Source organism: Pipra filicauda, unplaced genomic scaffold (genome assembly GCF_003945595.2).
Source record: "Pipra filicauda isolate LSUMZ 115617 unplaced genomic scaffold, ASM394559v2 scaffold277_size1012519_pilon, whole genome shotgun sequence".
In the NCBI taxonomy this organism is placed as follows: domain Eukaryota; kingdom Metazoa; phylum Chordata; class Aves; order Passeriformes; family Pipridae; genus Pipra; species Pipra filicauda.
Window position 1 is genome coordinate 857,574 of NW_024104395.1, and position 15,139 is coordinate 872,712.

General features: G+C 36.5%; 1 protein-coding gene across 2 annotated transcripts in view; it reads left to right on the forward strand.

Annotated features, from left to right (window-relative positions):
• Window positions 1-15,139, forward strand: part of UTRN (utrophin) — a 365,977-nt gene that overhangs the window by 253,449 nt on the left and 97,389 nt on the right. The window lies entirely within an intron of this gene.

Genomic DNA, 15,139 nt, shown 5'->3' on the forward strand with positions numbered 1-15,139 from the left:
TTAAGGGATCAGATTCAAGCCAGAGAAGAAGCCCTCCAACTGAACAAAATGCTTAAACTATAATATTTTGATGCCCTCAAAGAAGAAGGAAGACTGTAAAAATATTTTTATTATCAAATAAATGCAAGGGAGGGGAGGGTGTAATTTTTAGATAATTATTGATGATGTCTGACAATTTTGCCTTGTGCATGTGATTTTCTATCTTGACTTTTGAAGCAGAGAGAGACTGAGCAATACTTCATCCTGACATCAGCACTGTGGTTAGAGTCAGCCATCACACTGAGTAGGGATGCTTTTGGGAGCCTCAGTCCCTGATAATAGAAACAAGGCTCCAAGCTTTGACTAAAAGGTAGACTTCGATTAACTCCCCCTCTGCTACCCCACCTCTGCCCTCCTTCCTGCTGCAGGAGTGACTCAGAATCCTCTGAACTGGGAGTGGAAGTTATTACTGAATAATTGTACCTAAATTGTATTTGAGAATCAGGATTTTCTGAGTTTATTAGGCTTTTTCTAGAGCTAGGAAAAACTTTCTGGGCTTGAGTCATTAAAACAGGCAGTGCTTGGCTTTCTTGTATAGATCTGTTGTTTCATGTTTAGCAGCACTTTTAACATATGTAGAAATCTACAAATTTTGCTAATTAAATACACAGAGAAGGGAGATGTATATTTGTCATAAGGATTAGAGAATTCTATTTCAAAAATTTAAAATTTAAGTCTGTTATGCTTTTGGCAGAGAATTGAGCTCCAAAACTCCTGATGATTTCAAGGTTGAGACAACAAATGCAGCTGACAGAAGCACTGTTTGGATACTTGTCAAAAGTGCCTGGAGCTAATCTACTCATGTGAAGTTGACAGAAAATACTATTTCAGTTTTGCTTTTTTTCTTTCGAATTGCAAAGCCTGATGATGCTCTTTTGGGCTACTGGAATAAGAAGAAAGCTCAAGGAGGCTACTCTGAGTGCTGTATTGGTAGCTAGAGGGGAAATTGCAAAAACATGCAGGACTTGGTTTTATTTTTTTTCCTCCAAGTCTTACTTGAGTGGCACAAACTAGATGTGTTGAAACTCTGCATTTTTGTTTTAAACATAAGACTATTTACAAACTGTGACAAAGCTCTGGAATCAATAAAAAGTGAGGAAAGAGGGAGAAAAACAAAAAGCTAAGAATAGTTGTCCATAGGAGGGGTTTTATCACTATACACCTCTGCTCTTGGAATAATGAATATGCTTATAAATATATGTGATAAGTGAGCTTAAACTGGCGTTTGGACCCAGGTTGGTTTGATTAAACAACATAATTTTTATTCTAATGGAATTCTAGATGTGAAAGTACATGATCAGTTTGTTTGTGTATTTTGGCACATTTTCCCATGGTTGAATTTCTGGTGTTTCTCAGAGGCTTGACAGCTGTCTGTTAGTGCCCCTTAATCGGCACTTAAGAAACTTCAAGTGCAGCTTTTCCCCTAGGCAAATATGTGAAAACTTTTCTTCCCCTTTGGCCAACAGGCATCATCTCTTTACCCTCCTTTGTGTGTGAGGGACTTGCCTGAATCGACAAACAGCTTCTGTTTCTGGCACTGCTCTTGTGGATCAAGTTGAAAGATGGAAATGTTGGATTTGGCACATGAGGCCTTTGGGGTATTATAGAAGCTGTACAAAGTCCTACCACAGTCTTATACAGTAGTTAATGTGAGGCATGAATAGTGTCTGCATGTTCTGCTTCTGTGGCTGTTCCCAGAGTCACAGAGCAGCCATGCTATCGTCACGCCAACTCTATGCGGCAGGCTTCTTCCCTGGGGAAAATGTAGGAGGTGTAGGAAACTGAAAATCTGACAGACTTCCAGTGGTAAGAAAAATCTGTTAACCTCCATACTGCTGAGGTTTTAAAAAGTTGAAAGGTCCTGAATCCAGACTGGAGAGGGAATAGCATCTTCCTGTATTTTCCCTTGCTGAAGAGTGTTTGATAAGTCTGTCTTTATTAGTTCTCCATTCTCTGTGAGTTCCTGAAAATCAAACTGTTTCTATTTTTCCTTGGATACATAACAGATGATCGTGTCTTTCCAGCAGGGCGTCACAGATACCTATGCTAGTAACAAGTGAGTTTTTCAGTAAGAGAAATTAGCCTATGTAGAGATCTGTCTGACAGCACTTGTAGTGTTCTTGCAGCATACACAAACTTGGACATTTTCCCACTGCATTTCTGCATATGAGGAGGACTCCCACAGGGAATTTGAATTTCATTGTGCCTGTGTGTGAGTTATATGCAGTCCCGGGTGTAGAAAGTTGGGAGTGAGGCACTTGAAAGTGCTTGAGCTCAGGCTCAAAGAAGTACTGGGATATTTTTCCTTCCCTGACTCCAAAACTTCCTTTATGGTATTGGTACTTCATCATTCCTCATTTTACTACCGTGTTCATAAATGTAGCATAACATTTTTTTATATTTCCTGAACTTGGAAAGGACCGTTTTAGAATAAGCGCATCTTTAATGTTTGTGAGGTAGGCAGTAAATAGATGAGCCTACAAAATTGAGAAGCTACAATGATTTTCACACATTCTGTCTTACAGATGTGTTTGACTTGTTCTCTGGATAATGAGGAAGTAAAGGAAATACAGAGCAAATCTTTCTTTTTGTTACATTTGACTGACATGAGTCATTCAAAGTATGAAGGGTATTGAGGGAAGAAGAGTACACGAGCATATGATCAGACTGCCATTGTCACTGCAGCAAAACTGTCGTGACCCCTTCACTTTCTGGTTAACTCGGTGTGCATCCTTACTATTATGTGTATTTTAAATGAAACTATTCCATTCATAGTGACAAGATGATTAGTGCTGGATATACATAAATACAAACTAGCCAAAAAGGTGCTTTTAAGAGTTGTGCATACCTAATTTATATCCAATTTTCCATGTCAAAGGGCTACACTGAGAAATTGAGCTAAATGATGAACTACTATTTTCAATAATAAATAACCAAGCCCAAGCCACACTACTTTTATTTAATAGAAGTCTTAAACTTTGCTACAGCTTTCCTTCTTTGATCACTGCTAGAGCCCAGTGATGTGCTGTGATGGTATGAGCCTTTCTTGGAGAAAGGAGCCTGATGAAAGATTCCCTGAATTCCATATATCTGACATTTTGCACTTAATTTTGTGTTGGCATTCTACAAAGATCGGTTCATTCTGCAGTGGTGCTTGTTATCTGCATGTATGAGCACTGACCGTGTAGCAGCTTCTCTAACACCAATGATGTGCAAGCAATCCACATTTTTCTCTGTTGTGCTGTATTTGTGATGCTTGAAGGTGTCTCACATGCAGTGGACAGAGCTGAGCAGAGAGGAGGTGATGTGTATGGGCAGAGAGAAGCATGCTGAGTCTGAAGCTACAAAGCAGTCATGCTTGGTTGAAAGTACTCATTTTCAATAGGTCAGCCTCATTTGGGGCCATCATTTCTGATGATCTTGTATTCTTTCGTATGATCATGCAGATAATGCCTTCTGACATTTCTGGCTGCTACGAGATTCTTAGTCCAGTAAGCATGGTTGCTTGGCTGCAGTTACTCAAATGTTTTTTTCACCTATGACTTCCTACTTAAACTTTTCGTGGTGGTGATGGTGCAGCAACACTGGAAGAGGAGGAAGCTATCTTTCTTAACACTAAATCCATGAAGGAAGGGCTAGTGGTAAACACAGCACAGTACTTAAAACAAACAAACAAAACCCCATTGCTTGTAAAACAAAGGTACTTTTCTTGCTGGAGAGAAAACTAAAGAACAGACACAGGTCAGATGTGAATCACATTGTTTAATGCTGTTCTGGAAAAAAACCGTTAAATACTAAGATGGATGGGTATGATCTAAAAATCTCTACATTGTGAATAAATGTGCTTACTGCATTTTGATTATGCTTGTAGACCAATGTGAAGAGATTTCTAAGAAATCTTTTCTAAGTTAGAAGCACTGAAGCTAGAGCACTTGATTACTAAATACAATATAAATGAACTAACTCAGTGAAATTCCTTTACCGTTTTTAAAATCCGTATTTTTTGGAGTATACTTGTCGCTAAGGGTTTCTGAGAAAAGGGACCAGTGTATAGGTGTCTTGCTGCATTTGCATGCATTACGTGTTTTCAGTTTCTTTGCTAAATGGATTTAAGTTGATAATTTCCATTTCCTGGAAATTGTTATATCTGTTGAATTGTTATATATGTTGAAATATTCTTTGGCATCCAGTCACTAAAACCAATTGTAGTTTTTGGTTTTAGGACATTTCCTGGGTTGATTCTCGATATTATTGTTTATACTTTCAGCATTTTATTTACTATGTCTACTTCTCTCAATACCTTTACTAGGTAACTTTTCCATGGCATAGAGCTTGTTTCTAAGTATTGAGGACTAAAAATACCAATTTGATTGTATGCTTTTAGGTTCTTTTTTGCTTTTTAATGAGAAAGTCTTTGTGGTGGTTTCAAATTCTTATTCCAAAGAAAAAGAAATCCCATTTAAAAGATGCTAGTTCTAAAAAGATGTATGTAAAATATTCCAATTCTTTACCTGAAGAGCTGAAAAAAAAAGCTTTTCATAGTGGTGAAACACATCAGAGAAAGGAAATGAAGTGAGTGAGCATTAGTAATAAGTCTGTCTTTTGATCTCTCTAATGTGTCCACCTTTTATTTGTGGAGCTGAGTTAAATTTAATAGCCCTGCATCATGGAAGTATTCTTTTAAGTGCCAGTATCTTTCACTAATTGACCCCAAGTTAGTGTTGGTTATATTAAATTACTTTTTCCTCATAAGCAGAAAGCCACTTTGTAAAGTGGCTAGAAAATCTAAAAAAACCATCTAAAAACTGGTTAATGACAACATTTGCAATAATGTCCTTCGGTAGGACCTTTTTTTTTCTTTCCAAATTAACAATCATTCTTATAGAATTATTTTTTAATCAAAGAATGTGGTTTTTGTGAACAGCTATTATAAGAACTTACGATAGGGGAAAATAAGGCAAAATTTTGTCTTTATTGTCCGTGGATATTTTGCAGAACTTTCTCTGGATTATTTGAATTTCAATTTTTTTTTCTATTGGAAAAAAAAAAACGGAACAGGTTGTTAAAATCAACTAACAAACTCAGTTGGACAGGACTCTGTAACTGGGTGATCTAACAGTATTTGACAAACACTGACAGTTTTCAAACAGGCTTACTCAGTATTTTTTATTAATATATGTATAATGAATGCCCAGTGATATTTTAATCCTAGTTTCTTACTACTAGGAAAGACTGAAAGCAGCATGTTGTGTTTGGTTTTTTTTGCTTATCTCCTTAATTGAATTTACAGGTCCAGCTGGATTTTCTGTTGTTTTTATGAGATATTGTTAGATCATCTTTTGGAAAATACAAAGACCTAGCAAGGCTGTTGTATTGGGCAAGTCAGAGAGGCATATATGGAACTAATAAAGCAACACAGACTACTGCATGTCGTGACAAGTTTGGGTGTTCCTTGTTTGACGAGGGGTTAAAACTCCCAGCAGAAGTCTTTGTTATTTAAGTTCTGTGTGGTTCATGATGAGGGAAAGGTCTCTGCTGCTTAAAACAAACATGCGCACCCAGCCTGCCAAAAACACCAAAACCCAAGCGCACCACAACTATGCTGTGATACCTGCTGCATTGCTGCTGTGCCACAGAATATGTGAAATACTTCACTTGAGGATTGCCTGGTTTTCCCCTTTTTTTTTTTTTTCTTAAATGCCACTGCCTTGTACAGACATGGCATAGGTGTCAAGTTTTGTTTTTTCGTGTTCCTGTAACTTGTGATGGCAGCTCAAATGAGCTGAAGGAAGTGACTTAACCAGAGGGAAAGAGACGTTGCCCTTAGGGTATTCCTTTCTCATAAATGCTTAGTCTTTCATAAAGTCTTTCCCATAAATGCTTAGAGAATTGCCTGGAGAAGACTATTTCCTATTTTAACGCTACTTATTTTTTGCAGTGGAAAAAAAGTATTTACTTTTATAGTAATCTTGCTCTACTGAGCAGATGTTGGATATACTAGCACATGATCCAGAGACAGGAAATTTTGGAGAAGTGACCAAAAGCAGAAAATCAGTATAATCTGTTGTCACAGTAACCAACTATGTTGTGTAAGCTTTACAAAGACACTGTCAGTTTAAATACTTCTGAAAAAGGGGAAGACTTAGCAGAAAAGTGGAGAGCAAAAAGGGGGGATAGAAGTAGAAGGAGGTGAGGAGGACAGTTTGTTGACTGTTTAGTGATTATTCAGTTGTCTGTCTAGACCATTTGCTTCTGAAAAGAGACTGCAGTGACTAAGGAAAAGGAGTAATTAACTTTGACAGGATTTCTTCTTCTGAAAGGATTCCCAGTAGCAGTCCTCTATCATGTATGCATGCGTGTATACACAACGGAACCCAAAAACCAGAACAGGAACACTGGAGGTTGTCTCAAATTGCAACTGGTCTTTAGCGTTTTGCTGCTTTAGCATTCAGCTGGGCTCTGGTGACTGCTTCCTCCTGGACAGGGGAATATTCCTCCCCTTATGGAATTGTCATACAGGAGGTGCTTCTCTGAGATTTCTTGCAGTGATCTCACTTTTCTGATTATTTATAATTCGTAGGTGATGTCATGTAGTACAACTCATTTTTGTTTTGGTGATCACAATTCAGTGGCAAGGATGCTGATGTACCCTTGCACTAAGGCGGCTGGTGTACAGGAAACCTCCCTTGTGTGAGACGTGGACATGCTCATGAAGTGCGTCCTATCTTTATATATTGAATGAATATTCATAATGCTGCATACTGTAAAGTTGCTCTTGGGAGTCTGAATTGCAATTACTAAAAATCTTTCTCAAGACCTCTGCATTAATATGATTGATACCATTTAATAGTGAAATAGTTTATGATACCAAACATATTTGACTTGTCCCATTGATTTTTTTTTTTTCCAAGAAATGTAGAGGAAATTTTAATCACACAAAATGAGCAAAAGCTGACCTGAGTTTAACTACTCCTAACAACAGTTCAGCACTCAGCTTAATAGCGGTATCATCTTAGTTTGAAGCAAGAATCTAATTACCTGTTAATGCTGACAGTTCATCAGTAGTCAGTAATCATACCGGTTAAGAAAGCCAAGCAAGTCTGTTGCCAGAAGCAAAGAAAGAGGAATGTGTCCTTCTTATGTTGAAGAGGTAGATGGTTACTGTTGAGTGTGCAGGGAAATAGGTAGTGCTAAGAGGATATTTGAGGGCTCTTGCTCAATTAAATAATAAGCCATTTAATATGCAGCAGATGTTTTGTGTCTTGTGTCAGGCCAGAGGTGTTGCATGTTTAGGACGCATAAGAAAAATACTTTTCTTTTGGTCTTTATCCCTCCTCTGTTTTCTGTATTTTCTGTCATAAAAAACAGAAGTTATACTAGTTGTTACCCATAAAGAAAACCTCATTTGTGAGCTTTTACAGAACTGAGTAGTAAAACTTGTTCGACGCTATGCTGTTATATGCCATGCAGTGCACAGTTACACAATTTGAAACTAATTAGAGTTAGCATTGAGGACATAAATTTCCTTTGCTACTTTAAAGGCGCTACAGCTTTGATGAAGACTGTGGAAGAAATTCTATTCTGCAGACAGCTCTACAAAACATCTGAAATGGGAGGAACCTTATTTTGATGTTGTATTGCCTTGTCTTGAAGGTTGCTTTTTAGAGGGTATGGTATCTTCAAAAGCCTTTGAAATAGACTCACTTCAATGCTTTACTTGGCACTGTAGAATGATGTTTTTCCTGTGGGGTTGTTCAGGGGGTTTTTTGGCAGACAATTTAAAATGGCATTGCATCTTTGCTGATTTCTTATTGTCAGTCCCTGGTGTCTGAACATCAGTTTTTGTACATGTTAGAAATAAAAATTCTAGTTTGTCCCTAAGTTTCATATAAGTAGTTGTCCTGTTTCTGACAGTAGCAGGGTTTGGGGGGACAGGCAAAAGAAAAATGTAGCAAGTAGAGAGAATTAATTCTCTTAACACCTTGTGTTGATCAGAAGTGGATGAGAATGCCTGTGATGATACTACTGGTTTACAGAATCCTGACAGACTGTGTCTTCAAGAATTTAAAGGGGTTCTTCATGAAAATCTGTGATGTGTTTTTCTCAGAGTTGCATAGGTAGTAGAGTTTATTCTAATTCCATATACTTTAGAGGACGGAGAATTGCCTTAATGATCACTGACAATTCATTTTGTCAAAAGTGTGTAGAAATGGGACCAGTAGGTCAAAGAAGGGGATTTCTTGTAGGCCCCTTTTGGGTACTGGAAGGCTTCTATAAGGTCTCCCTGGAGCCTTCTCTTCCCCAGGCTGAACAAACCCAAATCTCTCAGCCTCTCTTTGTAGGAATAGTCTTCTTCAGGAAAATCCAAGCTAGAAGCTGCATGCTCATTTTGCTTTTGGCCCTGGAAACCTAGTCATGGCTTTCCTCAGAGTACTTTAAAAAAAAAAAAAATAATTTATATATATATAAAAAGGTCAAGTCTTCTAAGGTTGTTGACATCAGACAGCTGTCATGTTTCCATAGTCAAGTTTGGTAGCATTAATTTTCCTTCACCAAAAGCACATTGTAGTCCTTTTGAAGTAAAACAGAATGTGCTTTTACTGGCAGTTTGGTATTTGAACATTGGTTCCACTGCTAACAGGGTGATTACTGCTGTTGTGTAAAAGTAAATACCTTTTTTCCATCACCCAGAGAGTGGAAAGCTGCAACAGCTTCCCTCTCTCTTCCTCTGTTAAACTCCACACTCTGATTCAGGCACTTTTGCATTCTCTGAGGTACAATCTCTACAAATTCCAGTATTAAATCCTGTTGAGGTATGTTAAACAGATACTTTTTTCCTAAAAGCTGTGTTAAAAACATAACTTTTTTCCTGTGCATAAAACAAACCTGTTTTAATCTACTGCTTTTGTTTAGTTTTATTCAAGCCATCAAATTTAATGATTCATGCCCTTTTTTAGCTGAAAAAATGAATTTAAACCAAAATATGCTCACTTAGATTAAAAGTTTTCTGGATAAGAAAAATAAGCATATACTAGCAGATTTTCTTCTATATAGGATTTCTTCTAAATAAGGATTGAATACAAAAAATAACTTTCTTGGAGAATGGAAAAAGACCCAACAAAGCTAGTACAGTGGATATGCACTAAGTGTGTAGCAAACCCATCACAACAGAGTTCCACTGACCAGAATGGCTATGATTCTGAGGATTTCAGTAGTTCATTCATTAGGGAATTTGTGTTAACACACTGAGATCTGTCTCTTCACATTACGTTTTAGTAAAGAAAATAATCATATCTTTTTGAAGATAATGCTTTTGGCATCAGCTCAAGGATACATGGTGTGGGGTTTTTTTCCCCTCAACATAGTTCCAAATCATATTTTAAAAAAATTATAAATAAATAAATAGATTTTAAAAAGAAAAAAAGAAAAGCCTTCAGGCATTCCATGTTTTCCAGTGCCTAAGAGTATGCTCTGTTGAGCTTCCAAAATTCTCAGGGCAATGAAGTCTTGGTTATCATTGACCTAGAAACACAAATAAAGTCTCATTTCAGTGGCCTAGGAAATATGAAATCAAGTTACATAACATTTTTGGTGCTGGAAGACATATTAATGAACATCATTATGCCTCATTTTTTGTAACCTTTGCTCAATTAAGTAGTATCTCCCTTCATCCCTAGTTTGATTTAGACCCTGTAGCATCTCTAGAGAATGCAGGGCTTGCAGCAATTCTTTCTTTGAAAAAGACTAAAGAGGTTCTTTCTTAGCAAATTGTTAACTGTGTGAAAAAAAACCATTAGTTTAACTTTTAAGAAGTGTATCCCTGTACTCTTTATTCAAGAATAGCCTTTTAATGTCTTTTTTGATGCAGTGCGTGTGACAGTTTACTTCTGCCTTTGTGCTGTAGTATTGGCTTCTTTTCTAGTGCACAACAGAGGCCTTTCAAAGTCTCTGCGAGGCTAAGTGAGAATTTTCCAAACTGTCTTCAAATCATGTTTTTCTGATTTACAATGCTGTTAGCTGGAAACGCGGAAAATAACCTTACTGGTTTTGAACTACTGTAACAAGTTTAGAAGGAAGTCACTTCCCCTTTCTTAATTAAAGTGTGTCACAGAAATATACAGATGCAGTTTGAGATTGTCAGTTTATTGGTTTTTAGAATGTTAGCAACAGCTTCATGTTTCACGTTCTTAAGTCTGAAGAGTAGATGATACAGCATACTTTCCTTCCTCTGTCTTATTGTCTGTACTACTGCAAAGCACTTTGTTGAGAGACAGTTATAGATACTTATTTTATGCAGTGAATGTCTATTAATGCATATACGGAGGTGGGTAATATTTTTGGTAAGTAGCCCTGAGCACATGCACTCATCCAGAGACGAGAGTGGGAAGGGAAATTATCAGGGGACAAATAAGTCTTAGTGAAGAAGTACACCTATTTCTGGCCTGAAGCATCTATTTTGATAAATCAAAGGAAAAATCTTAAGTAGGCTAACATTATTTGCCTCTAGTTAAAGATCACCAGCATGCATAGTCTAATTCTCTTTTACCCACATCTGTGCTTCTTTATTCCTGTCAGTTTAGTTTCATTTTGTTGTGCCTTCAGGCAAAAAAGAGGAATTTGCTATAGATTTGACTTCCAGGTCTACACTCACGTTGAACCCTTGTAGTTGCCATCCTGTTTGCACACTCTGTATTGGCACTACAGCAATATGGACAGCAAGTGTTAAACGGTAAACTGAGAGACAGTTTAGCAGCCTTTGACACTTACTTCTCTTTGGTCCTTTTTGAGATGGCTGTGTAGATTCTTCTATTAAAAAAAAATCTGAAATAATGTATATTTGTTATGGAAGCAAACAGCTTCCTCTTCTCCCCCACCTCCCCTGATATTCACCTTTCTTTCCCTATTCTGGTCATTGTTTGTCTCAGAACATGTAGAATTTGGTCTCATCTTTGAAGTCCCATGTGCTGCATGTGTCTTTGTATCTCCAGGTGTTAATGGTTGTATATTTTTCTCCATTATTTCTCTTACCAAATAGGTTAAGTATGGGATAGTAAAAGGTAAATGCATGGTGACCTGCACCATCTCAAATGAAATGTTACCCTTTATTTGAATATTTTCTATATCAGCTGGGGTAGATACATTATAAAACTGCCTTTTATGCAGAGATGTGTCCAGAGACCAAAGCACTTTTGAAGTTTTTTGTGTACATGTTATATTAAAAAGTGCCTGATGTGAAGGAGCAGCTTTTAAGCATGCTATGCTTATTTTCATTCTAGTTCATTCTTTAGTGATGCAGACAGCTGGCAGAGACTCAGTCACAACCTTTATCTCTGTGTGATCTTTATAAACAATTCCTCGTTTCATTTTTTGAGTTTTCTCAATCATCGTACTTTTTCTCCCCGTCCTATTATATGCCACTTTTTTTTTTTTCATTTTAATGTATAAAAGTAACAGGAGTTTTTCAAGCGCTGGGTGCAGAATAAAGATGAATAAGTAATTAAATGCTACAGGAGCTGCTGATTGGCACGTAAAGCTACAGTGTGCTAAACTGATATGAGTTACAATAACATGCATTTTTACTTCCTTGAAAGAGTACATAATGAGACTTGATTTAAATATGTTCTGATTTTAAGAAACATCCCATGTGTTTTCTTTGAAATTAGCTTTGCCTTCATCTATTGGAACTATTAAGCTGATTTACTCCCTGAATTATTCTGTACGTGTACAATTCAAAAGAGAAAAAGAGGCTGTAAATTAGCAGTCCGCTTACTATGCCCAAGGAAATAACTTTAAGGTGCAGCTGAAGGAAATAAGTGCTTGCAGGATACACTAAACAGTGTAAAGAATCACAAATAGCAAAGGTTTTGTAGCTTCTTGGTTTTTCAAGAGTGGAAAAAACTTCAGCTACAAAGCATTCCCAACAGCAGTTTTGTAATGCTTGGTTTAGGCAAATTCCTTTAAAAATCTTAGCTTGTGAGAAGAGTTGGGTTTTATATTAGAAATCATAAGCATCTCTAATGAAGAGAGGGCAACTTGGTTCAATTATCTTGGTATAACAGAACAAATGATATATAATTTCCACAGTTATAATGTTACTAAAAGAGGAACAAATCAAAATGGAGAGTAAATAATTAGCTAACGGTTGTAAATCATGGAGCCAAAGCTTTTGTTCTCTTCCCTGAGAGGAGGAATGTTTTAGTGGGGTCCTGGGTTACTCTGTCGTAGTTGACTAACTTGAAGAATGTCCCTTATACCTGCAAAATGGATGCTGCAATGCCGATCACAGTTGTTACTTTGTGTGATGCTGTGTAAGACACTTCAGAAGTGTCATTTTTTGAGCCCTTGTCCAGTGGAAGAGTTCTTCAGGTTTCAAAGGAGGATTTTTAAAATTATTCTTGGTTAGTATTGCTTAAGATCAGCTCTGGAAACAGTTTGTGCTGACATCAGCACACCAGATTTTAGGTTTCCAGGGTTTTTTTCCCCTTCTATAAGAATCAAAACTGTCTAAATGGTTTCTCCAGGGCTCTTTAAAAATCCATGTCTTGGTTTATGTAGGAAATAAGACTGAATTTTCCAATGCAGAAAAACTGTATTGTATAGACGTTGGATTTATTTGTCTGTCAACTGTCAGATTACTGAGAAGTTGTGAAGTTTTTATTTTAATCCATTACCGAAAGTATACAGTAATTTTACAATTTAGAATTGTTGTATGAAATAAGGTGGTATGAATTATGCCCAAAGTTGCATACAGACTCTTTTTATATGACCAATATGCTTTAAAATATTATTGTACTGTTATAAATAATAAAAAGCATAATATAGGGAAAATAAGTATTATTTCTCTGCTCAGTGTTCACTTTTTCATTTTGTCTTCACATCTGCATGCCCAACAGAACTCAAAAAATATTTGCATCCATGTGTTTACCTTATTAGTGGATTGTTTCAGTGTGAAGTTTGGAGATACCTCTCAAGTCTTTTGTCGTACTTTAACTTATTTAATCTATACCAAAACTCTAGTACCAATTTTGTCCTAATTTTCTTCCTGAAAAGTATAACTAGCTGCAGGGGAGGAATTCTCCCTGTACCAAAACCTGTGCTACACTCAAAGGTGTACGAATGCTTAAAGTATTTTAGTTCTTAATGTCAAAGGGGGAATGAATATCCTTCTCTACTGAAAGACATCCATTCTGAGTAGCCACTGGGGAGGTCTTTTGCAAAACTAAATAAAACACCAAAATACATGATTGCACTTCTTATTATGTAAAAATCTTTAACACAATAATCTAATTCAGTATAGCAGGTTTTATGTTCTTTGCTGGGCTTCTTATGACTTACTTTTACTCTGTAGTGTTCTTGTAGATGTGATTTTTCCAATGAAATCTTTATTTTGTCCATTCAAGACAGGTGATATTTGGGCTTGAAATTAGATTTATGAGTGGGTTGCCTTTTTTTTGTTCTGTTGCACAGAGGAAGGAATGAGAATATTATTGAAATGTTTGGCTATTCTTCCACTGTGTACTCTCATTGCTGTTCTTGTTTACTGGCAGAAAGAGAAAGACAGGGAAATACATGAAGTATTGTTAAGAAACAAGGAATAAAGTTAGGCAAGTGTGAGTAGCTGTTCAAAAATAATTTCTGCATTTGTGGCATAAGAAAAAATGTATAAACCATAATCTAGGAAGTCTGTGGTGTGGTCAAGGTACTCTTCTTTACTACCGAATGATTTTAGCATTACCATCTCAGTGCATGGTTTCTTTCATGCTAAGAGAGTTCTTTCAAGAGTATTAATAAGGTTTGCCGTGGATGACTTATAGCTGATGAGCTATACGGGCCAAAGTCTTAAAATCTTCATGTTGTCAACCTCAATTTAAACAGCTTCAGTGGCAAGGATGATGGAGAATTAAATCCAAGGTCTCTTAGTTCAGACTTGATTGAAGTTTTGTTGAGGGTGATCAGGGCAAATTGATGAAACACACTATGTGAAGGTGAACAGGAGAGACAGCAAAAGAGATGTCTCTAACAATCTCTAGATTGTTTCTAACTGCATGAAATTTCTTGGTAGGCTCCAAATCTGACCTAGTCTCCTTTTTCTTGTATGCTTTGGAAATATTTGGAAAATTGCATGAAGGGGAGAAAAGTAAATCTAGAAAGATTTCCTACCTCCCAGTGAAGTAATTGCCCCTCTGTTTCTGACAGAAATTCAAAGTTAAGATTGTGTTTTACTGATGCATCCACACAAGTTCGCTTACTGTCTTCCTTCTTCTGAAACAAATTCCCACACAGAGAATATTTTATGATTTTTAAAATCTGGATGACTTTAAAGCATCTTATTCTGTGGTGTGTAATGTGAAATTAAAATATTGATACATTCTCTGATGATCTGAAGGGATTCTTCAGGAATGTTGTTTTTGCAATACTTCAGTTTCTGTATTTTTTGTTTCAAATATGTAGGACTTGTTTTTTAAACGGAATTTTTATTTCTTACTACATATGGTGTATACTGAATCCTACAAAGAATATTATTGCTATGCAAAGGCATTTAGAGATGTGTTCTGAAGAGTTTTTTGTGTAAATACAGTAGTTAATGGTTACTAAAGGTTGGACTGTATAACGCAATTCCTAAATGTAATGGAGGTTAGTGTGTTTTCAGTAATTAGTTTTTGTTGGGGTTATTGATTTATTTTATTTGGACTAGAAGAATCAAAGTATTTGAGAAGATGAGGAAGATAAAGGAATAAAGTGGGGGAGAAATGGGGGAAAATACAGCTTGCCTCCTGCTAAGTTAAAGTCAAGAGGTAGGGTTTTTTTATGATTATAACATCAAGAGACTTAATAATAAAAAGGATAAGATAGCAGTTGTGAGACTTCTATGGCAGCTGTTTTTCACAATTTTCTGTAGTAGAAACACTCATTTTCTTAAATAATGTTGTCAACACTCACTAAATGCATTTCTCTAGCTCGAATGGGGCCTGAGCAAACTGTGTCAGCAAAATAAGCTTGGATGTTGTAATTAGAGCTAAAAATATTATGGAAAAATAAAAAAAAAGTATCTTCCTTTGTGTTTCTACGGGTAGAAAGTCATACAAATAGAACAGGAAAA